Genomic DNA, 24950 nt, shown 5'->3' with positions numbered 1-24950 from the left:
GTGTGTGTGTGTGTGTGTGTGTGTGTGAATTCTCAGTCCCGGGTTGGCCTGTGGTTACCCGCAGCTGTGCCCCATTCATTGCCCTGCCCACCAGCCTCCACTGACAGAAGAGACCCCTTCTGTTCCTGGCTTCTATCGGCCAACCAAAGTTTGGGGGACTCCTGTGGCGAACCAAAGGGATCTCTCCCTTCAAGCAACAGCTGTAGATTGAGCAGTGGAAAGTGGATCCCTTGACCCTAGAAGTGATGCCCTGACTTGAATGACTTGCCCCCCACAGCTCCAGGGGGTACAGTGGAGTATGTATGTATGTATGTATGTATTTAATATCCCACTTTTCCTCCAAGGAGCCCAGAGCAGTGTGCGTGCTTGTGTTTATCCTCACAACAACCCTGTGAGGTGGGCGAGGCTGAGAGAGATGTGACTGGCCCAGAGGCCGCCAGGGAATGTCATGGCTGAATGAGGATTAGAGCCCCGGCCTCCCCAGTCCTAGTCCAACACTCTAACCATGACACCACCCTGGAGGCAGTGCTGCCTGGAAGACCACAACCACCAACAGCCCAAATTAGACCTGTAAAGAGGCTTCCATGAAGGGGGGGGATCCCAAAGCAACCGTTTTTGCCCGACTCATCTGCTGCCACTGGAGTCAGGGGACAGTGAGCTCAGGTGCACCCGTCTCCCCGGGGAGCCCTCCTGCATGCCAGCCACATATGCCTGTGTGTGTCATCACATTGGGGGGCGTGGCCATAAGCTGGAAGGGCCCAGGTGGCCCTCTGGAGCTCTTTTCCTAGCTGGCTGTGTTGTCAGCTGGAGGTCTTCTTGGTTCACGGTGGCTCCTAGGCAGCTGGGCGGCTTGGGTTCTTGGAGAGGAAGGGGAGGAGAGCTGGTAGCAAGCCTGAATGGTCCCCTTTGCTAAGCAGGATCCATCCTGGTTTACATCGGAAGGGGAGACTACATCATGTGAGCCCTGTAAGATATTCCCCCCTCAGGGGATGGAGGGGCCGCTCCGGGAAGTGCATCTGCAGGCTTGCATGCAGAAGGTTCCAGATTCCCTCCCTGGCAGCATCTCCAAGATAGGGCTGAGAGAGGCTCCTGCCTGCAATCTTGGAGAAGCCGCTGCCTGTCCAAGGAGACAATCTGGAGCTAGATGGACCAAGGGTCTGACTCAGTATATGGCAGCTTCCAGGGTGTGTGGCGCCATGGATATAAAGAGCCAAGCTGACCAAGGAAAGAAACTACTAGCCAGAGCAGCCAGGGACTGTGGAAGCCACGGAGGGACAGCAGCATCCCGCTGAGAAGGCAAAGCATTGAGGACCTTCCTGTATTCCTCGGTAACCACTGGAAAAAGTGAGGCGTGCCATCAAGTCAATCTCGACTCCTGGCGACCACAGAACCCTGTGGTTGTCTTTGGTAGAATACAGAAGGGGTTGACCATTGCTATCTCCTGCACAGTGTGAGATGATGCCTTTCAGCATCTTCCTATATCACTGCTGCCCGATAGAGGTTTTTTCCATAGTACCAGCGGGGATTGGAACTGGCAACCTCTGGCTCCCTAGTCTAGTCGTTTTCCTGCTGTGCTATTAGTCCATCTGCTTAATTATAGCTTCGCCCAGGACTGGATTAGCCCTCCCCAGTAAAAACTATATTGGGAAGCACTTGGGAACTAGAAAGTGGCACAAGCAGGAAAAACAGGGACAAGCAAGAAAGCTGATACTTATAATATTTCTATACCACTTTCCAACAGAAGTCCTCTTAAGTAGTCTACATAAATATGAATAAATTTTAAAAATGGCTCCCTGTCCCCCAAAGGGCTCAGAATCTAAAAAAGAAACATAAGATAGACACCAGCAACAGTCACTGGAGGGATGCTGTGCTGGAGATGGATAGGGCCAGTTGCTCTCCCCCTGCTACATATAAGAGAATCACCACTTTTTAAAGTTGCCTCTTTGCTCTTTTAGCTGGGATACTAGTAGTAGCAACGATGATGATGATGATGATGATGATGATGATGATGATGAATCAAATGCAGTCAATAACATCTAGTAGATTGTGTGTAAATATAATAATAATAATAGTAATAACACATATAATTATTTTAAAATATATATCTTTATTTCGAAGATAGAAAGCACCATGGCCCTCAGTTCTTGTTTCTTTAATGTTACTATTATCTGTATACTGTTTTTCAACAAAAAGCAAGCTCTTCTCAGAGCAGTTTGCACAGGGGTAAGGTTTGCTGACCCCAGAGGGCTCACAGTCCACGCAGAAAGAAGGGAGACCCCAGCAAGAGCCGCTGGAGGGATGCCGTGGTGGGGCTGGACAGGGCCAGATGCTCTCCCCCTGCTTAACCGAAAGGGCATCACCGCTTTGCTGGGTGCCCCGTTGCTCAGTCCACAGGGGGACCTTGCCTCTCCAAGCAGACCGGGCTAATCATTACTTGACTTTTATTTGAACATCTGTGCCCTGCCTTTCTCCACAGGCCCCAAAGTGGCCAACCAAAACTAAAATCCCATAGAAAGCAAAAAGGTCATTTCCCAAAGCGCCATGAAATGGGGCACACCCCACATGCTGTGGGGGCAGAGCAGGCACTGGAAAACTACCACTAGAAGACAAACAACCCTGTTCAAAGCAGCCATTGAGCAGCAACTGTTACCCAGCAACCATCAATGATAGAACCCTGGCCCTGTTTGAGCAGGAATAACTGTCCTTCTGGCCTTCCTCTTCCCTGGGGGTTACCAACCTCTCCTCCTGTGCCTTTCAGAGCAACCCAAGAAAAGTGTCAGGAGATAAGGATCAGATGAGGATCTGGGGCCCAATTCTCATTCAGCCTGAAGCTTGCTGGGGGGAATTGGGGCCAATCTCTTGCTATCTACTGGCTTTTGGCCAAAGGGTGGATAAGACTATAATTGCTTGCTAGTGGCAAATTAGTATAAATTTTATGTCTATTTTGTTATGTAAAAAGAGATATTTGCAGACTGGATTGGGCAAGGTTCAGACCTCAATGTGAGACTAGACTTAAATTTGCATTCTGATTGGGCAAGACCTCCAGGGTTTTTAAATTCTATGTTGATCAAAATGGGCAAGATCTCTAGGATTTTTAAACTGACGGGAGAAGCTAAGAAGAAGGAGAGAAGAGACTCTACAGTGGGAGAACCACTTTGGGAAGAGCAGGATAAGCCCCTTTATCATTTCGGTTTCCCTCTTCTGCTGCACCTTCTTCAGTTCGACAGTATCGCTTTTTTGGTAATCCGGCGACCGGAACGATACACTGTAAGTATTCCAAATGTGGCAAAATACCAGGCTCTAGTTTCCCCAGGCACCATGAAATTGGGGCACACACCCCATGCAGTGGGGACCGAGCAAGCCATAAAAAATGACTCCTCCTCTTCCTGACCCCAAAGCCAGAGCAGACTCGCCCACCAGCCCTGTTCAAAGCAGGCCTTGACCAGCCACAGTAAGCATTGGAAGCCTGGCCCAGTTTGAGCAGGGAGAACAGTTTGACTGGTCTCCTCCTACCTCAGGGTTTCCATCTTGCCCTGACCTTGCAGCTTTCAAAGCAACCCAGCCGATGTGCCAGGCGTTAGTATCTGATCAGGATTGGCTTCCAAACCTCACCCAGACTAAAGGTCCATGGGGGAAACTTGAGCAATCTCTTGCTTCTTTCCCTACCTTATGAGACAGTGGTGAGGTTAAATCATGAGTAGGGAGCACAGGAAGAGATGGATGGACATTGCCCCAAGCTTTTGGCCAAAGGGTGAAATGAACAATTACTCAGAACATTGCCTAACACAATGTCTGTATCATTTACAGTTACTTCTGAGGAACAGCAACAACTGGAAACAAGGTCAGCTTCATGTTGTTGTTGTTGTTGTTGCTATAGCCCAGTAAGCTTCCAGACCACCTTGGGTTTATTCTCTCTTTTTGACAGTTAAAGCACCACATTTTCATTGATGCCAGGAGATGTCGAACAGTAGGGCACACATCCTGGGGTGCCTCTGTTATGGCACAAGAGATATTCCCAGACTGATTGGGTAAGGTTCGGACCACAATGTGTGTCTGGACATTTAAATTTGCATTCTGATTGGGCAAGACCTCAAGGGTTTTTAAATTCTGTCTTGATCGAATTGGGCAAGATCTCTAGGATTTTTAAATTGTATATGGAATTGGGCAAGATCAAGGCCTGTGTGGGCCTCGATTTCTAAATTGCATCCCCCAGCTTGACCTTTACAATTGTATTCTGATTGGGCAAGACCTCTAGGGTTTTTAAATTCTGTATGGAATTGGGCAAGATCAGGGCCTGTGTGGGCCTCGGTTTTTAAATTGCATCCCCCAGCTTGACCTTTACAATTGTATTCTGATTGGGCAAGACCTCTAGGGTTTTTAAATTCTGTATGGAATTGGGCAAGATCAGGGCCTGTGTGGGCCTCGATTTTTAAATTGCATCCCCCATCTTGACTGAGCACACAATCTCTAGGTTCCCTTAGAGTGAATTGGGCATGATACCATTTTTTTAAAATTCCATGTTTGGGCAGCTTTAAGCCAGTGGACTGGAGTCCCATGAGCTTGGAATCTCCAATGGCTCAACTGGGCAAGACAATTGGTGTCTTTAAATTCTGTCAGGGCCTTGTGGACATATTTTTCAGCCAAGGGTGTAGTGTTAAATTTGGATCAACTGACCACCCACTTTTATTCATGCTCATGATAAAGTCTGAATCAAATGGATCACGTTGCGTGTTTTATATGTGCTGTGTCCCAAGTCTTGAGTGACCCATGAAGAGATGAGTTCTTCTTTAGTGCGCTCATGGCCATCTCAGATCCTTATTCCTTACTCAAGGAAAGCATTGATTTTGAATGCTGGGCTCAAGCTTTTGATGCTTTTCTGTCTATTGATAAAATGGAAGGAATCATTTCACATGCCAATGTTTAAATTGGTTGTGTCATGCAAGGGTTTTGAGAACTGTCTGGACTAAAGAAATAGTTTGATTGCCTTGTCAGCAAGAGAGGTGCCTGCAGCCTAGGCGGCAACCATGCTATCTTGCACAGACACAAAAAGCCTTTTGGAAGGTTGTGTCTTTGTTGAAGATGATGTTTAGCATTTTAGCATTCAAGACTCTTCAGACACGGATTGCGAGAACGCCTGGCGTGAGAAATTGACACCCGAGTGAATGGAGGCGAATGCACCTGCTTAAGTTGAGGAAGTAAGATCACCAAAGGCGGCAGGAGTCCAGTGGTGAGGATGGGGTGAGTAACTGGGCCTGACTGGTTGGATGATGCCCCATCTGTACTGGGCCTTTTCCAAACCAGATGCTTATTTTTTCCCCCTTTAAGTTCGGCACTGACATTTTTATTGAGTTAGTGAAGGGGTGTTGCGACAGCTACCTGGGGAACTCTGGAAATGGGCCCATAATTATGTAAGGATAACCAGAAACTGTATATTTATTAAAATTGACTTGGACCTTTCTTTTTAAAAATATATATATTTTAAAGTAACCTGGAAATTGTACTGTCAGAGTGAATGCAGAAGAAAAGTGACGTAACATCAGAGAATCGCTTTGGAAGTGATGTGAAACTGTGGTAATCTTCTGCCTTCTTTTTCAAATGGTAAGTGAAATAAAGGCAAAAAGTAAGAAATATCTTACATAAAAATGCATGGGTGAGCAGGCATTTGGGCAAATGGAACCATCCCCCCACCAGCCCCCCAGCCCCAATCAGTGACAAAATGTGGAGCCCCACCACCACATGGAGCTCTAAAATGGGTCGGGAAATCCCGGATGGTGTTCGGGAACTCTGACCCAATGTAGGCTTCCCAACATCGGGATTGGCTGATCCCCGACATCCTCCAACATGGCCCATCTCAGGCCATGACCAACACAACTGATGCAGACTTGAACAGCTGTATATTAAGCACCTTCTCTCTTTCTGTTCCGATTCTGTCCCCAAACTGAGCTGAACAGACCCAAGCCCAGAGATGGAAGGGGAGCTGAAAAGGCTGGAGAACAGCAGAGACGCTCTCAAGGCTGGCTTCTATGAATCCTTCGGTGGACTGCATCCTCCTCATGACTCTGATGACAGTAGCAATGGACCGAGAGAGAACCTACATTACGTGTTCAGGACTACAGAAATCACCCTCCCCTTGGCCTCGTGCAAAGGGGAGGGAGTTTGTCCCAGCCCCGCCCTGCACGAGGCCCAAGAAGCGGGCCGATTGGCCCTTTGTGTTAGGGGGTGGGGTTTCGGCCGGGATGATCCCCGCCCTGTTCTCCTCAGTTTGGGCCAGGCATTCCCCTCCCTCCCTCCCTGGTACAGATCGGGTCTAGCGACTGGTTGCCCAACGGGGCCGAGTAGGAATTTTTGGCTCCCAACGCATTGGCCACTGTTGGGGTTTTTTTTGCCTACTCCGTTCTGTGTTCCAGGTGTGTAGTTAGAGTTAGGCCGGTCACAATGGCAGTAACAGTGCGGGCGGGGTGGTAATTCGAGGGTTTCCCGAGCCAGGGTGTGTCGCCCAGTAAGGTGCTGGGTAGGACGTCAGAGTTCTAACCTGGTCCTCTTGGCCCGCACTGTTCTCTAAGGGTGATTAATCACCTGGTGTTCCAGTCCGCCATGTCTTTTGTTACAGTTAATAAAGTTGTGGCCCTTTTACCCATACTAAGTCTACGTGTCTTCTTGGGCTGGGGGCTGGGGAAAAGGATTCCACTTTTGTGTGCTGATCAGGCGCACACTGCCTTGATTCTTCCACTCAGAACAAAACTCATTCCGCGCACAGATGAAAAAGATCTGAGGGAACATTCAGAGGCACTCTTACCCCTGGATTTCTGGGTGAACTCCAAGGCCTCCACACATCCTGGGGGCCCCAACATCCTTTTTAGTCTATCCTGGCCCATTGTTTTCCAGGCGACCGAGCATGACTGTTGCCTGCACCGGAGTTGACTTCTGCTTTAAAGACAATGGGGGGAGTGGGGAAAGAAATATGGATGATGGAAATATGTTACGCTGCGTGTTGAAATGTTCCTGCTAACGCATATTTCCATAAATATAACTGTTTTTTTATTCATACATTCTTGTGAGTTCAGTTTCTGTTTGCATTCTAAAGAACCCACATGTAAATGATACTGCATGTGTCATGGTGTGTGTGTGTGTGTGTGTGTAAGGGATGGTGCTTAACTTGCGGGGGGGGGGGGGCTCCAAAGGCCTTCAGTTCCAGGCTCCAAAATCACCTCGGTGCACCTCTGGGAAAACTGCAAGGGAAGCTCTGATTCTCTTCTCCACTCAGGGGAAGACAGGGGAAGGTTTTTCTCTCAGTTCCCCATTCTGCTCTACCACTGTGCTATACCAGATAGCACAGTAATAATCGGCCTCATCTTCAGCCTGGATATTGGTGGTGGTTAAATAGCCGTTGTCTCCAGAGGCAGAACCAGTGAACCGAGCTGGGATCCCTTCTCCTCTGCTGCAACCACTACAGTGCACAAAGCGAGGGGCCTGTCCAGATCTCTGTTGATACCAGTAAAAGCTGCCTCAGCAACCACCACTGCTTTTCCTACAAGTGAGTTTTGCTGTTTGCCCCAGGGACGCAGACTGGGAGGCAGGCTGAGTCACACTTGCCTGGGAATGGACACCTTTACAAAAAAGACCAACCAACAGTCAAGATATCCGTACATTAATGCTGCCTTCATATATCACATAATCATTTTCCCGATGTATACTGAAGATAAATTGCTTTGTGGTCAGAGAGCAATGTGATGCGGGCCCTGCATTCCCTTACCTGAGCAGTAATGGAGAAGCATCAAGAATAACAGAGTCCAGGCCATGGTGAGCTCTCTAGAGCAGTTTAACTGCCTGAAGTCAACAGAGAACCATGCGGGATCTCCCCCTTCCTTCCTTAAATCCTCCATCGCTGAAGAAAAGCCCCTTGATGCAAATTTGTTCTGTGATCATTAGCTCTGCTGGAGCTTCATAAAGTAAAGTAAAGCTGTGCTGTCAAGTTGGTGGCGACCCCTGGCCACCATAGAGCCCTGTGTGATTTTCTTTGGTAGAATACAGGAAGGGTTTGCCATTGCCATCTCCCACACTGTGTGAGATGATGCCTTTCAGCACCTTCCTATATTGCTGCTGCCCAATAGAGGTGGTTTCCATAGTCTAGGGAACATACCAGCGGGGATTCGAACCGGCAACCTCTGGCTCCCTAGGCAAGTTACTTCCCCACTGTGCCATTAGGTGGCTTGGAGCTTCATAACCTCTCTGAAAATACGTGTTCCTCTAGGAACATAGGAAGCTGCCTTATATTAAATCAGACCACTGGTCCATCTAGCTCACTCCTTTCTATACAGACTGTTAGCAGCTTCTCCAAGGTAATGTAGGTGAAGAGATGAAATATTTTTCAAATCTAAGCTATATAGAAATGTAGGATTCAAATAAAGAAACAGAACACACAATTTGCTGTGTATGCTAAACACCTTTTGGAGTTTTTTAAATCTTCAGAGATGATTCATAGATGTCATGAATAAATAAATAGCCATACAAGTCCTATTTAAACACATTTTGAGAACGTAACCACCAAGGACTTTGATTTTCCTCCACATGTATGGACTCCTTACAATCATTACATAAATGTTAATTTCCTTTGCAATTGAGAGAGCCAGGCAACTGCAATTTTTTTAAAAAATTACATACATTGATTGATTGATTGATTGATTGTTCAAATAACAACCTCCTTCTACCTGGGTTCTACCCGGATTTGGGTGCTGTGTGTACTCCCAATTTTCAGTTGTGTGGAAGCAAGGTTGGAGGAAAACCTGGGTAACTTTTCCTCCTACCTTGCTTCCACACAATCGCTTCTCCACAACCAAAAATTGGGAGCACAGATAGCTCCCAAACCCAAGTAGAACACAGTTTGGGGTTGTGTGAATGACCCCGATATGTGACTAGAGTTTCTGCATTTAACCATATGTGTACTTTGGCCCTGAGTGGCACAAGGCAAAGCAGAACCCCTCTAAAGGAGACAGTTGCAGGCACAGAACACATTCAGGTTAGGGAGCCCTCACTTTGAGAAGGAGGAATGAAGGTTTTTGTCTCAGTTCCTCATTCGCCTGTGCCACTGTGATACACAGCAGTACTCCACTCCCTGGCCCCACAGTAATAATTGGCCTCATCTGCAGCCTGGATGTTTGTGATGGTTAAATAGCCGGTATTCCCCGATGCAGACTCAGTGAACTGATCTGAGGCCCCTTCTCCCTTCTTCCTGGTGTCGTAAATCAGAAGGCGAGGGGCCTGTCCAGGCTTCTGTTGATGCCAGTAGAAGTAGTCACCCCAGTTATTACCACTGTGTCTTGTGCAGGATAGTTTAACGGTTTGGCCCAGGGACACGGACTGAGTGGCCAGCTGATTCACCGTTGGCTGTGTCCTGACACTTTTACAAGAAACACAAAACAGCAATCATGGCCTTAGTACCTTCTCCCTGCTCTCAGATAGCACATCATCGCTAGGTTTCTCCCTTAAATACAGAGCATCAATTGCTCTGCAGTCTGTGCTTCAGGTTATGCAAACTGCATCCTCCACACCCTTACCTGAGGCATAACTGAGAAACATGAGAAGAAACAGGGACCAGGACATGGTGGTGAAAGGTGAGGCAAGAGTGTAGATCTGTCTGGAATCTTCCTTCTTTCTTACATCCCCCAGGAACTGAAGAATGGTCCACCATGCAAATCTGCTCACGCTCATTGGCTGTGGTCGAAATGGAACTCTTCCACTGGAGGAGGTGATACCTGAGCTCAGCCAATGACATGAGGTCAAGGTTGACCTCAATGGCATGGGACCAAGCTTGATCCATGATTTAATGTAAACGTAAAACCATAAATTGATGCAATGTAAGTTGCCATAAGTTGCATTCATTTCCTGTCATTGTATATATTTTTTCTTTTTGTTTCTGTTTTTGTTTTCTGGTCGTGGACTGTAATAAATGTTAGCTAATCTCAAAAAAGAATGAAAAATGAAAGGCAATAAATGGCCATTGGGAGGATATACCACACTCTTCCACTGATTAATTTTGTTTGTTACAGAGGGTGCATTTTCTTCTTGATGGATGAAAACGGATATGAACGGGGCCTGTCTCTAAACCATCCCAGAGTTCCAGACTATGTTCTTGGGTAGAGAAAGATATATTTTGGACCTTGATTGAAGCATAAATAGACAATAGAAATAGATTGGCCTGGAAGCCAATGTTAAGAGAGTCCTCTACTCCCTTACCTGAGTAATAACTGAGAAGGGCAAGAATGCCCCTTCCCCTGGCCTCGTGCTGGGGGAAGGGTGATTTGTCCCACCTCCCTAGCACGGGCCCCAAGAGGCTCCAGATTGGGCCTCAGCGTCTGGTGGGCGGGGCTAAGGTTGCTGTTCCGGCAGCTCCCCACCCCGAAGGATCAGTTTGGAGCACGATTCCTCCACCCTCCTTCCCCTAGGAATAGAGCGAGTCTAGAGGCTGGTTGCATTCCTTGGGGGCCAAGTAGGAATCTTTGGCTCCCAACGCATTGGCCATGTTGGGGGTTTTCTCTCGCCTACTCCATCCTGCTACACTAGTATCAATGGTTAGCTAGTTAGGTCATGGCTTGGCAGAGACAGTGCGGGATGGGTGGCAAGTAGATGGGATGGAACATCAGTGAGTACCCTTGGACAGTCAAAACGGGTGATTGGTCAATCGTTCCCTTGTGGTTTGTGCAGCCCGGGGAGGAAGATTCGCCATGAAACCTGCTTCAGGCACTTCACATACCCATGGGCTGTGTGGTCCGGGGTGTGCGAAGACCTGGAAGGATCCGGGCCCCCTTGGGGGTTGGCCATGAAGGTAAGGGAGAAGGTTTTCCACCTGCTGACTTCCTGAGCCAGGGTGTGTCGCCCAAGCAAGGCACGGGGAAGGACACGGTAGTCCAAACCCGGTCATTGCTAGGCCCCACACTGTCTTGGGGAGGTGGGCTTAACCCTATCCAGTCCGCTAATCCAATTATAGTTTATCAATAAAGCTGTGACCCCTTTTACCCACTACATTTGTTGTCCGTGTCTTCTTGGGGGCCGGGGTCTGGCGACAAAGCACGGAGCCCGGGCCATGGTAAGCTCTCTCTTGAAGAGCGAGCTTTCTGAACCCATCAGATAACAGGGTGGGACCTTCCATGTCGGCTCTTCAATCCTCTGGAGCCACAGAGTGACACCCCCCATGCAAATTTGCCTTATGGTCATTGGCTTGCTTTCCAGCTTGTGTCTCCCCTGAGAATCTGAGTTGCTCAAGTCAGTCCAATGATCATAGGAGAAATGTGTGTAAAGGAGATGATGCCAGATTTTGGAAGAAGCTGCTTACTTTGCCCTGGATCAAAATCAGGCCGTGGTAGCAGAAATCACAATGAAAAATGTCCCCAGGGACATAAAGAAAGGGCGTTTTCAGAAACCATACCAGGAACTCCAATCACAATTTATTTTAGCTGGGGATGATGGGAGTTGTAGTTCCTCAACACCTGGACAGCCAAGGTTGCCCACTCCGGCCTGAAGGAGAATATCTTACAGCAGAGAGTGCTCCCATGTATTTTATTTATTTTTACATTTTATATTCCGCTCTTCCTCCAAGGAGCCCAGAGCGGTGTACTACATACTTGAGTTTCTCCTCACAACAACCCTGTGAAGTAGGTTAGGCTGAGAGAGAAGTGACTGGCCCAGAGTCACCTAGCAGGTCTTATGGCTGAATGGGGATTTGAACTCGGATCTCCCCGGTCCTAGTCCAGCACTCTAACTACTGCACCATGCTGGCTCTTGGATGTAGTCACCCATCTAAAAGCAAACCAGCATGGACCCTGCATAGCAAAAAGAACAATCCATGCTCCCTTCCACAAGACCAGATCTCTTCCTCAGAGCCTCGAGTGCAGATTCTATGACCATATGAAGCTCTGATTCAAAGCAGTTCTAATATGGGCCTGCCTCCATTTGTTCTGGAGCGGCTGGCTTTATTTTCAGAATGGATAGAAGCACATATGGATGGGTCCCATTCTAGATCGGACTAGAGTCCCAGGCTATGTTCTTGCATAGAGGATGATGTTCTTGCATAGAGAGGAGAGCTGGTCTAGCAAAGAGAGCTGGTATTGTGGTGGCAAGCATGACCTGGCCCCCTAGCTAAGCAGGGTCCAACCTGGTTGCATTTGAATGGGAGACCACATGTGTTAGCAAGCATGACTTTTCCCCTTAGCTAAGCAGGGTCTGCCACAGTTGCCTATGAATGGGAGACCACATATGTGATCACTGTAAGATATTTCCCTTAGGGGATGGAGCTGCTCTGGAAAGAGCTTCTAGCTTCCAAGTTCCCTCCCTGGCAGCATCTCCGAGACAGGGCTGAGAGAGATTCCTCTCTGCAGATTTTGAGAAGCTGCTGCCAGTCTGTGTAGACAATACTGAGCTAGATAGACCAATGGTCTGACTCAGTATATGGCAGCTTCCTATATTCCTGTGTTCCTATGATATGTACTTGCATTCTATCTCTATACCTGATGGCGTTCAGTCAGGAAGGCCCAGAAAGAGCACCCATGGATGGCGAATGTTCTCCTGCTCCCCTTCACCACCCATGTGTGACCACACATGTGGCTTCTGGGCATCCTTCATTTGGTGCTAAGTTGGGAAACTGGCCAGACATCCCCTCCAGAAGGCTAAAGTGGGAATCTCAAGCTTCCTATTGCAATGCATTCCAAGCAATGGCAGTGAGCTTGGCTTAATAGTTTAAAACAAGGCACTTGGACACAATCCAGTCCCTGACTTCTGCCCCCTAAGAGTGACTCATGGACTCAGTGAAGCCCAGGACATGTGCAAGCAGGAAAGGAAGGAAGGAAGCACACACACACTCTTCAGCACAAGAATGAACTGGGGGTCAGGATGTCAGCCTTTCCAAAAATGAACACATTGCAGCAGGCTATTGTGAAGTATGGGATCTGGATTGGTTTTCAAATCGAACAAAACCACCCATAGACATCTCACACAGACTTTGCCACAAAGTTACACAGGATCCCAGACTATATCACAAAAGGAACATGTTAACCTGATGGACACACAGGACAACTAACTTTGCTGCCTTTAATCCAGAGGCCTATGTAAAGTGAGCTCTCCACACCCCTAATGGAGCAGTGATGACAGGTAAGGGCGGTCCTTCCATGAGGCAAGGTCAGGCAGTTCCCTCAATGGGCAGATTATTGGGATGCCCGAGGGGCAGCAAGATGGCTACTGCTGCTCTCATTACCTAGGCACTTTTAAAAACAATCCTTACAAAACAATTTCTAAAACAGTCTAAAACCATGAACAACGAAAACATGTAAAGCCGTTAGAAAACCCTGGAAGGCCAGGGAGTTATTCGCACCTGGCTTCATGCTTCAGGGTCAATGTTGAGTGAAGACACTTCGAATCACACTCGCGACAAGGAGGGAAGCAGCCCCTCCCCTCTGCTCTCAGGTTTTCTTTTGGTGCAAGTTCACATCGCGTGCCTCCGTATTTTCCTTCTAGCCAATGGCGGGGTGGGGAGAGAGATTTCTAAAGCCTCTATCTGCATTCCTAGAAGATTATATCCCTCTTCTCATGTGAATGATTCTACGTCAATGCCTCTCCCTATTTGCTCTGGTGTTTTCAGAAAATCTCATTAAAAGCAGCATTTAAAAAACCCAGAAATACATTGAGATAAGCTAGAATTTGGGAGACAAAGCCCGATTTGTGTGTGGAGTGCTTCAAAGAATAATATTTGCAGCTGCTTGAGTCCCGAGCACTTGCTATGCACTGGTGGTTGAGATTTGGAAGGTTGTGATTTTACGAAGGAGACCTGTCTTTTCTGAAATAGGGAGGTCCTAGAAGGACGAAAGGAACGGTTAGTTGATTGAGAGTAGCTGGAAGGACAAAATGATATAGCAGCAGCAGCAGAAGAAGAGGATTTGTTGCCCCTTGAGGAATTGTAGGCAGGTTGTTGGGAGGTCATAGGTCTTGCCATATTTTTCAGTTTTTGTCTCCTTTCCATTTTGTCTCCTTTCCAACAAGGGCCTGGCCATCAAAAGGTCAAATTCTCTCTTCTTCTTCCTCTTGTTCCAGGTGCCAATGTAGATGAACACATCCATGTGTGCCAGCGAGGAGTTGCTGCAGCAAACATTGAATGAACAGTCAGTGGCATGGCGAGACGTATATGGAGGAGCTGTTTGGAAAGGGGACAGGCCCAAGGGCATCTGCTTTTCTGCCTTCTGTGTCAGATGCTGCTGAATGGATTCTGTTCTTTGAACAGGACTGAGCAGAGTCCATTATAATGGAGTGAGGAGTAGGATGGCACAGAAGGAACTGATTGTCCCTGGCTTGAACCTTGTAAAAAAACCTTCCAGCTTCTGAGAGGTAGGTGGCAAAAATGCCCAGCAAGCGTTGACAATGTCCATTCAAGCAGAGTTCAGTGGTAGGAAGAAAGAGTGCAAAGTTCCAGCATCAGTTGGCCCAAAAATGGGATCAGGAGGAGATTTAGGAGGTTCGTTAACCTGGATATGTAAAGAGGTAGCCATATAGGCCACTTGGTCAGTGAAGAGCTTCAGGTACTCCGAGGGAGGCAGAGGCTTTGGATCTTCAATTAGATCTGAAGGTGTGGAACCCCATGCGATGTCCAGGGCTGTTTCTGCATCTTCCTCTGAGGCGGATTCTTCAGTCGAGGAATCCGGTGGTAGGAGGTCAAAGTCCAGCTGCTTAGGTGGTTGACTTCTCTTATCTCTTGACTGAGCCCAAGACCTGCAGTGCTGAGGAGAGTATGATCAGGACCGAGAGTCTGGATGGTGCAATCTCCCCGGATATTGGTTTCGATGTGGAGCCCAAGAGCAAGGGTGGAGATAGCGTTCTCTATCATCAGTGACAGATCTGTCATCGAAGATGTAAGTGGAACGATCAGGCATGATCAGATGGAAAGTAGTCTCAGTGTCGACGTTCTCAGTAGCAATACACCGGATCCTATGGAATAGCATTTAGGAGAGTACAGATGGTGAGGGGATTCCCTGTGACCCGGAGAGCGTTGGTATCACGTAGGGTCTCTTCTATATAGTTGGTATCGTGCAGGGCATGCTTTTCAGTCGGTGTTGAGAAGACCAGCTAGGGTTGATGGTATAATCCTCCATTTGAGCTGGGTTGGAGTCACGTTCAGGATTGGAGGGTGATCTTGGTGTGACTTCTCTGGTGTCTCTCTTGTTGGGAATGGAGCGGTCTCTCGAGTCTATGTTGGGAGCATCATGTTCCCCGCTTTGTCACTGTGCAGGCTTAGGGTCTGCAAATACCAAAATCACCTTTTTTGGAATCAGAGCTGATGACTAAGATTTTTTGTGATTTTAGGCAGTTGAGATATTGGGGTGGGAGTGACGAGCTTGACGGGCTGCACTCTATTGGCAGCACAGTGTAGTGTTTGCATTAACTTAGGAATCTTTTCATTTGTAGTTGGTGAAAGATGCTGAGAATAAAAAGAAATATAGAACAACTTTATTTAGTTAGGATGCACATTCCAAAGTCCTGGGGAACCCTAGAAAAGGCTCGGTTTCAGGTCAGCACCAGCTGAGCCAGTGGCAACTGCCACCGAACTTCCCCAGATGATCTGAATAGGCAGCAGCAGGGTTCATGAAGAAGGTGGCATTTCCTTTAATATTTTGGGCCCAAGCCCCAGAGACCAGTCTGGCTGCTGCATTCTTTATACATTCTGCATACTACAGACAAAAACTGCCCAATGTACAGTGCATTGCACTAGTGCAGTCTGGATCTTACTTGCATATGCACCACTGTTTCCAGGTGGTCTATCTCCAGGAATGGATGTAGCTGGCGTATCAGCCTAAGCTGACAGAAAGGCCGGCCACTGCCTCAACCTGAGAGACCAGGAAGAGGCTTGGGTCCAGAAATACTCCCGGACTACATACGGGCTCTTTCTGGGAGAGTGTAACCCCATCCAAAACAGGCAGATCTGAGCCACTTCCTAAGTCCCAACTTCCCACCATGAATACCTCTGTCTTCCTTGGATTCAGCCTCAGTTTGTTCTCCCTCATCCAGCTCATCACAGACTCCAGGTAAGTCTTTCGGGAAGTTAAGCCATTTCCTAATGAAGTTGACATGGAGAAAGAGGTTTGGGTGTCAGCATATGGGTAACACCCTGCACCAAATCCCTGACGATCTCCCCCCACCGTTCCATGTAGATATTAAAAAGCATTGGAGATAGAATGGAGCCCTGTGCAACCCCATACAATAGCTCTCATTTGGAAGAGCAACAATCTCCAAGCAACAGCATCTGGGACCTACATGAGAGGAAGGAGTGGAGCCACTGCAAAGCGGTGCCTCTCACTCCCTACCCCTTCAGGCACTCCAGGAGGTGCCATGATTCACTGATATCAAAAGGATCTGAGAGAGATCCAAAAGGATCCACAGGGTCATACTCCCCCTGTCGATTCCCAATTGGAGATCACCCAACAGGCCAACCAAGTCCTTCTAAACCCCATAGCCCACCCGGAAGCCATTCTGAAATGGGCCCAGATCATCTGCTTCTTCCAAGACTGCCTGGAGCCGAGATGCCACTACCCTCTCAATCTCCTTGCCCTACCATGGGAGGTTGGAGAAATGCCTAGAATGGGATCCAATGCAGGTTTCTTCAACAGTGGTCTAATCATCGCCTTCCTGAGGCAAGGAGGCATCCTGCCCCTCCTCAGAGAAGTATTAATGATGCTTCCAAGACCCTCTCCAATAACCTCCTTGCAAGATTGTATAAGTCATGTTGGGCAAGGATCAAGAAAACAGGTAGTCAAGTGAAGTTTCCTAAGCAGGTTGCCCACATCCTCTGCACTCACAAATGGAAAATGATCCAATTTCACTGTGCAAGAGGAGCTGCTGGACACCTCCACAGTAGGCTCTGCAGTACCTGTAGAGTCTAGTTCAGTTCGATGAAGAGAGTTTTCACCTGCAAAAATCTCATTTGAAATGTCACAACGGGTAGCTGATGGATCCCAATACTCATTCAAGGGGGGAGGGCCATGCACTAGCCCTTTCACAACTCGAGACAACTCTGCTGAATGTGAACTTGCAGAAGCAATGCGGGCAGAAAAGAACTGCTTCTTTGTGGCACGCATTTGATTGATGGATTAAGTGCCGTCAAGTCGGTGTCGCCTCATAGCGACCACATCATTTGGAGAATGGAAAGGCAAAATGTTCAGAGTAAAAAATGATTTTGCAGTCCCATGAATTCTTTGTTTTGCATCAATATTGTGTTTCTGTATCTTGTACCTTCTTCACATACCAAGTAATATAGCTAGCCCTGCTAACTTTGCCAAGAGGCTAACTTGGCCAAGAGGCACCTACAGGAGCTTCTGTAGGGTGAGATCACTGCGCTTGGAATTTGAGCAAAAGCTTTGCAGAGCCTGCACATGATTGCTGTCTGGAACACAAGACCAAAGGCATGGAATCAGGATGACAGAAATGGGGATCTGCTGAGTCAAAGACAGCAGCCAAAACAGGAGGTTCATTTAGGCCAGGTGGGCCAACGTATATGACGACACTTGGCTTGGTGGATCCTGGGTGGTTTAGACCTGCATTCAATGTTTGTGTGCAATTCCATATGGGAACACGAACCAGTGATCCTGTTCATATGCATGCACAAAAGGTGTCAGGGTTTCCATATGAGAGCCACTTTCACTTTGACAAGCAACACGACTATAACACGGGGTGGGGGGGGGGGAACAAACATAAAATTGTAACCCTCAAAATAGTTTGCATTTGGGAAGACTTATTACTGAATGACCTCAAACCTGAAAGAAAGAGCCAGCTATTTGTACTTACATTCAATAAAACGAGAGGGAGAGAGAGTCCTTTCCTCTAGGAACTGGGATGGCTGTTTTGGAATTTGGACTGTTAGCCCATCCATCAGTAGTTCTAGCCTGTCATGAAAGAAAGAATGTCACATGATCCAGGCCAGTCAATCTAATACAGCAGAAGTGACTTTCTTTCCAACTAGTATCATTAAGGGGAGATAGAAAAATACCCAACCCACCAACCAACCACTAGCAAAGTTGTACATCAGACACATAAACCTGGTCTACAAGGACAGCTGGTCTTGTGGTAGCAAGCATGACTTGTCCTCACAGCTAAGCATGGTCTGCCCTGGTTGCATATGAATGGGAGACTTGATGTGTGAGCACTGTTAAGATATTCCCCTCAGGGGATGGAGCCGCTCTGGGAAAGCAGAAGGTTTCAAGTTCCCTCCCTGGCTTCTCCAAGATAGGGCTGAGAGAGATTCCTGCCTGCAACCTTGGAGAAGCCGCTGTCAGTCTGTGTAGACAATACTGAGGTAGATGGACCAATGGTCTGACTCAGTATGGCAGTTTCCTATGTTCCTTTCCTCTAGGAATTGGGATGGCTGTTTTGGAATTTGGGCTTTTAGCCCATCCATCAGTAGTTCTAGGCGTCATGAAAGAAAGAAAGAAAGAAAGAAAGAAAGAAAGAAAGAAAGAAAGAAAGAAAGAAAGAAAGAACACAAGATCCAGGCCGGTCAATCTAATACAGCAGAAGTGACTTTCTTTCCAAATAGTATCATAAAGGGGAGGTAGAAAAATACCCAACCCACCAACCAACCACTAGCACAGTTGTACGTCAGACATATAAGCAGCAAGTACAGTCTGTCCCTTTCCATTCCAATTCTCTGAAAAAACTCACTCATTCACAAGAAGCAACTCCAAAGCTCACAGCACATAGGCAACTGAGCAGGAGGAAAGTATCTTTTTTCTAGAGACTTGCATTGGAGGATAAAATGGGGCACAAGCTGGGGCAAGTCATCGCCCCCTCTCCCTGTTATTTATTCTGTTTTTCCTCAGCATCCAGCCCTCAGAGGGATACCTGCATTCATTCACGGGGGTTCCCAGAGTTCACCTGTCTATCGACAGACCTATCTTCCATTAATTGGCGTAATTCTTAAGTGAAGTCAGTGGCACTCCCGACATCTCGAAGGGAATCGCGCAACGTAAAGATGCATTGTGCAAAGCAGTCTGTCCTGAATCTACTGCCACTGGGTTACTTCAAGTTCTATTATTATTATTTATTTACACAGTCAAACAGGTGTTATTGACTGGTTTGTTTTATCCAGACATTGAGTCCTTCCCTGGGATGGCTGAATTTTATGGTCAATGTTGTTGCTGTTGTTATAGATATCATCGCAGAATATAGGCTGTTCCCAGTAAAGTTGCTTTTTGTAACTGGCTGATGGTGATTTCTGTGGCCCCTATGGTGTTGAGGTGCTCTTCAAGGTCTTTGGGAACTGCACCCAGGGCGCCAACTACCACTGGGATTATTTTGGTCTTTTTCTGCCACAGCCTTTCAATTTCAATTTGTAGATCTTTGTATTTGGTGATTTATTCTATTTCTTTTTCTTCTATTCTGCTATCCCCTGGTATTGCTATGTTGATTATTTTAACTTGCTTTTCTTTCTTCTCGACTACAGTTATGTCTGGTGTATTGTGTGGCAGATGCTTGTCTGTTTGTAGTCGGAAGTCCCATAATATTTTTACATCTTCATTTTCTTCAACTTTTTCAATTTTATGGTCCCACCAATTTTTGGCTACAGGTAGCTTGTATTTTTTGTAGATGTTCCAGTGTATCATCCCTGCTACCTTGTCATGCCTTTGTTTGTAGTAAGTCTGTGCGATCTTTTGACAACAGCTGATTAGGTGGTCCACTGTTTCATCTGCTTTTTTCCAAAGGCGGCACTTGCTGTTTGTTGTGGATTTTTTGACTTTTGCTCTTATTGCATTTGTTCTTAGTGCCTGTTCTTGTGCAGCCAGTATTTAACCCTCTGTTTCTTTCTTCAAGTTGCCATTCTGAAGCCATTGCCAGGTCTTGGTGATGTCTGATTTTCCACTTATATTGTGCAAATATTGACCATACAGTGGCTTCTTTTCCCATTTTTCTGCTCGGTTCTTGACTTGTTCTTTCTTGTAGGCCTGCTTTCTCTCATTGGTGTTGAATAGTTTTGCGTTATTGACCATTTGAAGTGCATCTTCTTAACTGTCCTTGATATTTTCTTCAAGGCCTCTTTTCTCCTTCTCTACCATTTGATGGACTTGCAGCATTCCTCTTCCACCTGAGCTGTGAGGGAGGTATAGCCTATCTACATCACTGTGGGGGTGCAGAGCATGATTGATGGTCATTATTTTCCTGGTCTTATGATCTAGCGTCTCCAGCTCTGCCTGGGTCCAGTCTATTATTCCTGCAGTGTATCTGATAATAGGTATAGCCCAGGTGTTTATGGCTTGTATGGTGTTCCCGCCATTGAGTTTGGACTTGAGGATTTTTCTAACTCTCCTGATGTATTCACTTCCAATTTTTCTTTTAACTTCAGTGTGTGCAATGTTATCAGCCTGGAGAATGCCCAAGTATTTGTAATGTTCTTTGTCTTCCAGGTTCTTGATCTTGCTTCCATTGGGCAGCTCTATTCCTTCTGTTTTTCTTATTTTCCCTCTGTTCATTATTAATGCAGCACACTTGTCTAGTCCAAACTCCATTGCTATATCGCTACTGAATATACGGAGAGTGTTTAACAGTGATTCGATTTCTGACTGGGACTTTCCATACAACTTCAGATCATCCATGTAGAGCAGATGGTTGATTTGACTTGATGTTTTAGATGTTTGGTATCTGAGGCCTGTTTTGTTTAGTATTTGTGAAAGTGGAGTCATGGCAATTACAAACAACAGAGGGGATAGTGAGTCCCCTTGGAATATGTCTCTTCTAATGCTAACCTGTCCAAATGTCTCACCATTGATTGTTAACTTTGTACTCCACATGCTCCACCCGCTATCTTGCGGCACTGCTCCACAAGAGCGGCCACGGGAGCCGCAGGATCCTTAGCTTAACTAACACCCTTCGCACACAGCTTGGACTTCGCCGCCTCCTTGAGCCCAAGCGCATCCTGCACCACCAGGTTCAAGGTGTGCGCAACGCATGCCATGTTCACACCGTAAACCTGCCTAGCTGCCTTGCTGATGTTAGCTGCATTGTCTGTCACCATGAAGCCTCGTCAGAGGCTTGACTCCACAGTCAGCCAACCCCCCACCTGGCGGTCCATGATGGCGGCCAACTCACCCGACCTGTGGTCTGTATCCATCGCCTCCACATGCAACACTGCCCAAGAAGGCGTGCATGCATGGGAGGAGCTGGATACAGTGCCAGCAGAGCCAGATGTCCCCTCACCCCCATGCCCCCACCAGTGGGCTGTCAGGGACATGAAGGCAGTGTGCAGCCCGCTGCGGCTAGTCCAGATATCCGCAGTGAAATGCACACTGGTGCTGGGCCCAGCTGCACGCAACCGGGCCAACACAGCCTCCCTGCACGCATAGTACAAGGAGGGGACCACCCTCCTGCTGAAGGTGCTCCTTGAAGGGATCTTGTAATCTGGGGAAAGTAGCTGGAGCAGATGGTGGAAGCCGACATTCTCAACAATGGAAATCGGCTGGTTATCCAAAGCGTTCATCTCAGCAATGGCCCGAGCCACGAGATGTGCTTTTGGGTGATCAGACCGCTTTCCCAGAGATTGCATCCACTGATGACGATCGGTCAGTTTTTCCTGCCTAGGAGCAGGAGCCACTGGCCGCTTGCTGCCACTACTGTTAGTCGAGGCACTGTGCCTACTGCCACTGCCAGCAGAGGTCTCCCCACCTGGGTGCCGCTGGCGCAGGTGCAACAACAGACCCAAGGTAGTGAAGTGCTTAGGGTCCTTGCCTCTGCTGACCAGCGCCTTGCAGTCGGTGCACTCAGCATGGGTGGGATCACCAGGGCGAAGCTCAAAGTGATCTCAGTCCACACTGCTGGACTCTCCTGCGACACGAGGTCGCTTGGGAGGTGGCAGCTTTGCTGGTTCCTTCTCGGGCATGCCACCACCACCACTGACCTCAGAGCTGGCCTGGGAAGGCCCAGGGACAAGTGGGCTTCCCTCCTCCTGAGCCTCCTCAGATGCAACCCTGGGCCCCCACCCCCCAACAGGGACCGGTGGGGAGGGCGGCAAGGTGGATCTGGCTGGACTGCCAGCCTCCTCCACCAGCACCACCTCCTCAGCAGCCACAGGAAGATCTTCTTCCCTGGCAAATTGGGAGGCCCTCCCCCCTAAATTCTGCCCTGCTGCAGGCTCTGGCATAGGGCCAGGTTGACTCGAGAAGTCTAGCCTGCACGCCGAAGCAGGGCCGGGGGTGACTCGGGGAGTAAGCCCCTCTGGCCGCCCCCTGCCACGACCAGCAGGGAAGAAAAGCCTCCCCCTTCCTTGCAACCTGCCTCTTTCTGCTGCTCTACCAGCCCTCCCAGCCATGGTTTTGGGGCTTCTTTTTAGAATGTAAAAAGGGGGTGGTGGTGGAGTGGATTGGGTTGTCTCAGGGGGCAGGTAGATTCAGAGGGCCAAAAACAGGGGCTGCTGTGATGACTTGTGGACTGGAGTGGAGTGCCTCCTTGCTTAAGGCTGTTTGGCACAAATTCTGTGGCTGGCTAAATCAGAGGTTGCTGTGTAATGTGTATCACACAGAGTTTAGCTAGAGGGACTGGGAGTTAGGTGTGTGTGACACAACAGAAGCAGGATGCCACAGAACAAGAAATAAAATAATGCCACTTAGCTTGTGGCACTGCTGTGCGCACACAGTGCACTGACTGTGGAGGAGTTCTTTAAGGCTGGCTCAGTGCACTCGCCACGAATAACAGGGATTACAGTTATTCTCTGTCTGTGGTTCTGGGAATGGAAGTTAGTTACAAATTTATCAAAATTTAATTACACAGATTAGGATTGCTGGAACAACAATGATGCTGTTGTTGTCAATATCACAGGCACAGAAGATGAAAAAGTAACGGAATTGTGCTGGGCCTACCTACACACAATAGCACTTACATTTATATACCACTCTATAGCTGGAAGCTACCTAAGTGGTTTACAATGATTTAGCATATTGCCCCCCAACATTCTGGGTACTCATTTTACCGACCTCGGAAGGATGGAAGGCTGAGTCAACCTTGAGCCCCTGGTCAGGATCGAACTTGTAACCTTCTGGTTACAGGGGGGCAGTTTTACCACTGCGCCACCAGGGTAGCCACCACTGCGCCACAAGTCAATCAAACAATGTGTGTTTCAATTCACGAATGATGGGCAAAGAAATAACTGGGTGGGCACTGGGCAGGCTAGGGCAGAGGTGTAATCAGGGGTGGGGCAGGCAGGGCACATGCCCTGGGCGCCAGTTGACTTGGGGCACAGAAATGCCTGCCTGGCCCCTCTGCCAGGCCGCCGCCGCCACCACCACCACATTAAAAAAAAAAAAATTTCAATCCCCCACCCCCCAAAAATCAACCCAGTGCACCAGTGGGCCCACTGCTCACATCACCGCCGGCGTCTCTCCAGAGTCTGGCTCCGGGCAGCACCTGTGCCCAGCCACCCCACCCCCCACTCACGCAGGCGCAGAGGTTTATGGCTGCAGCGGGCGGGGGCACCTATTCGCTGGCATGCCCCATGCAGAGGGTGGACAAGGCCCCCTGGGCAAGCGGCACTTCCGCTTCCTTCTTCCCCCGCTCACGACGCTGCTCCTCTCCTTCCAACCTGAACCTTCCCACTGCACTGCTGCAGGCTGCTCTGAGTGCCTCGGCCGGTCTGCATTCTGCCTGCCTGACTCAGTCCCTTGTAGCTGCTCACCACCTCTAATTGGCGTGCTGGCTGCCTGTTCTTTGAGTGCTGCTGTGCTGCTGCCGCCGCCCAAGGGCCATTCGTCCCAGCTGCATTACACACTGACTGACTCTCCAGCAAGTAGTAAACTGCTCGAATCATGATGTCTCAGTCAGTGTGTCGCGCCACGTGCCCTACCCTGCTGCTTTGCCTTGCAGCTCCCTTCTGTCCCAGTCCTGGATAGCATTTTCCTCCTCCCTCTCCCCCAAAGGCTCAAATGTATTATAATCGGCAAAGATCATCTATGAAAGAGGGCGGGCGGGGGCCATTGGGAGAGCAAGCGTGGGACAGAGAGAGAGAGACCTGCTGCCGGGGCAGCGCAGAGGGCGTGCACAACATCAGTTTGCTTTTTAAACTGTAGCCTGAGCTTTCCTCCCTTTCTCCAGAGTAGCTGCTTTGCTAGTCAGATATCCTCCCAGTGCTTGCGGGAAACACACCTGGACTTGGTTTATAAAAGGTTGTTCTTTGCTAAAGACAAGCAGCTGCTCCCTACTGCTTTCCAAACTCAGCGGGCAAATCCCTTCACCGCTCCCTCCTTTTAAAAACGTTTGTCTGCATTAAATCCTTGCAAGCCCTCATAGTTCCTAAAGTGGGGACTCCCAGTAAATTAGCTTAGCTATAGATTAAATGCTTATACTTATTTGCATTTTAAAAATCACTCCAAAAACGGACCCCTTCACCCCCAATATCTAATCCCCGTTCTCTTTCCCAGTTTCCCTTGCTGCAGATCTGATGTCTTTTGGGGCAGGGGCATTTCAGAGTTGCCTTTCAGCTAAATAAAATCGGTGCTTTGCTTTATTCTCGGTTCTGTTTTTTGGTTGGCTTTCATTCTGAAAGAAGGGTGATTCGAGGAGTCTAGGAGCTTGTAAACAGCTTCCAAGGAAGGATAGAGTTGCTGGCAATACAAGCTGTGTGTGTGAGCGCAGTGGTGCAGTAGCGCAGTGGCGCAGGGGCAGGAAACGGTGCCCAGGGCAAGCTCTGCCCCTGAAATTGCACCCTCCCCTGCCCCCCCCAGGCCCCCAAATACCTGCGCCGGCACCCCCCTGGCTGGAGTGAGCGCGGCGGTGGCGGGCGGCGGATCGCCCGCCGAGTGCATCAGAGCGACGCCGAGGCCTGCTGTCTGGCCCAGCGTCGCTTCCCCACTGCGAGGCCTGCGCAGTTGGGAAGTGATGCCAGGCCAGATGGCAGGCCTCGGCGTCGCTCTGCTGCACTCGGCGGGTGATCCGCCGCCGCCACC

The 24950-nt window shown here is 48.5% G+C and overlaps 2 long non-coding RNA genes across 3 annotated transcripts; one reads left to right on the top strand and one right to left on the bottom strand.

Moving 5' to 3' along the window:
• The first annotated feature begins 2294 nt into the window (after positions 1–2294).
• On the top strand, positions 2295–7047 carry LOC128344338 (uncharacterized). Its single transcript, XR_008315802.1, has 2 exons — positions 2295–3267; positions 3808–7047. It is a non-coding gene; the product is annotated as an uncharacterized LOC128344338 (long non-coding RNA).
• On the bottom strand, positions 6760–24701 carry LOC128344337 (uncharacterized). Of its 2 annotated transcripts, XR_008315801.1 has the most exons (4): positions 17815–24701; positions 15996–16087; positions 13361–15454; positions 6760–6924 (listed from the first exon to the last, which is right to left on the bottom strand). It is a non-coding gene; the product is annotated as an uncharacterized LOC128344337 (long non-coding RNA). The 2 variants fall into 2 exon arrangements; XR_008315800.1 differs by lacking the exon at positions 6760–6924 and having other exon boundaries at positions 11543–15454.
• Between the last annotated feature and the right edge of the window lie 249 nt (positions 24702–24950).

This window comes from Hemicordylus capensis, chromosome 2 (assembly GCF_027244095.1).
Source record: "Hemicordylus capensis ecotype Gifberg chromosome 2, rHemCap1.1.pri, whole genome shotgun sequence".
Taxonomy (NCBI): Eukaryota; Metazoa; Chordata; class Lepidosauria; order Squamata; family Cordylidae; genus Hemicordylus; species Hemicordylus capensis.
The sequence above is the reverse complement of the archived record's forward strand: the minus strand, read 5'-3'. Positions and strand labels throughout refer to the sequence as shown.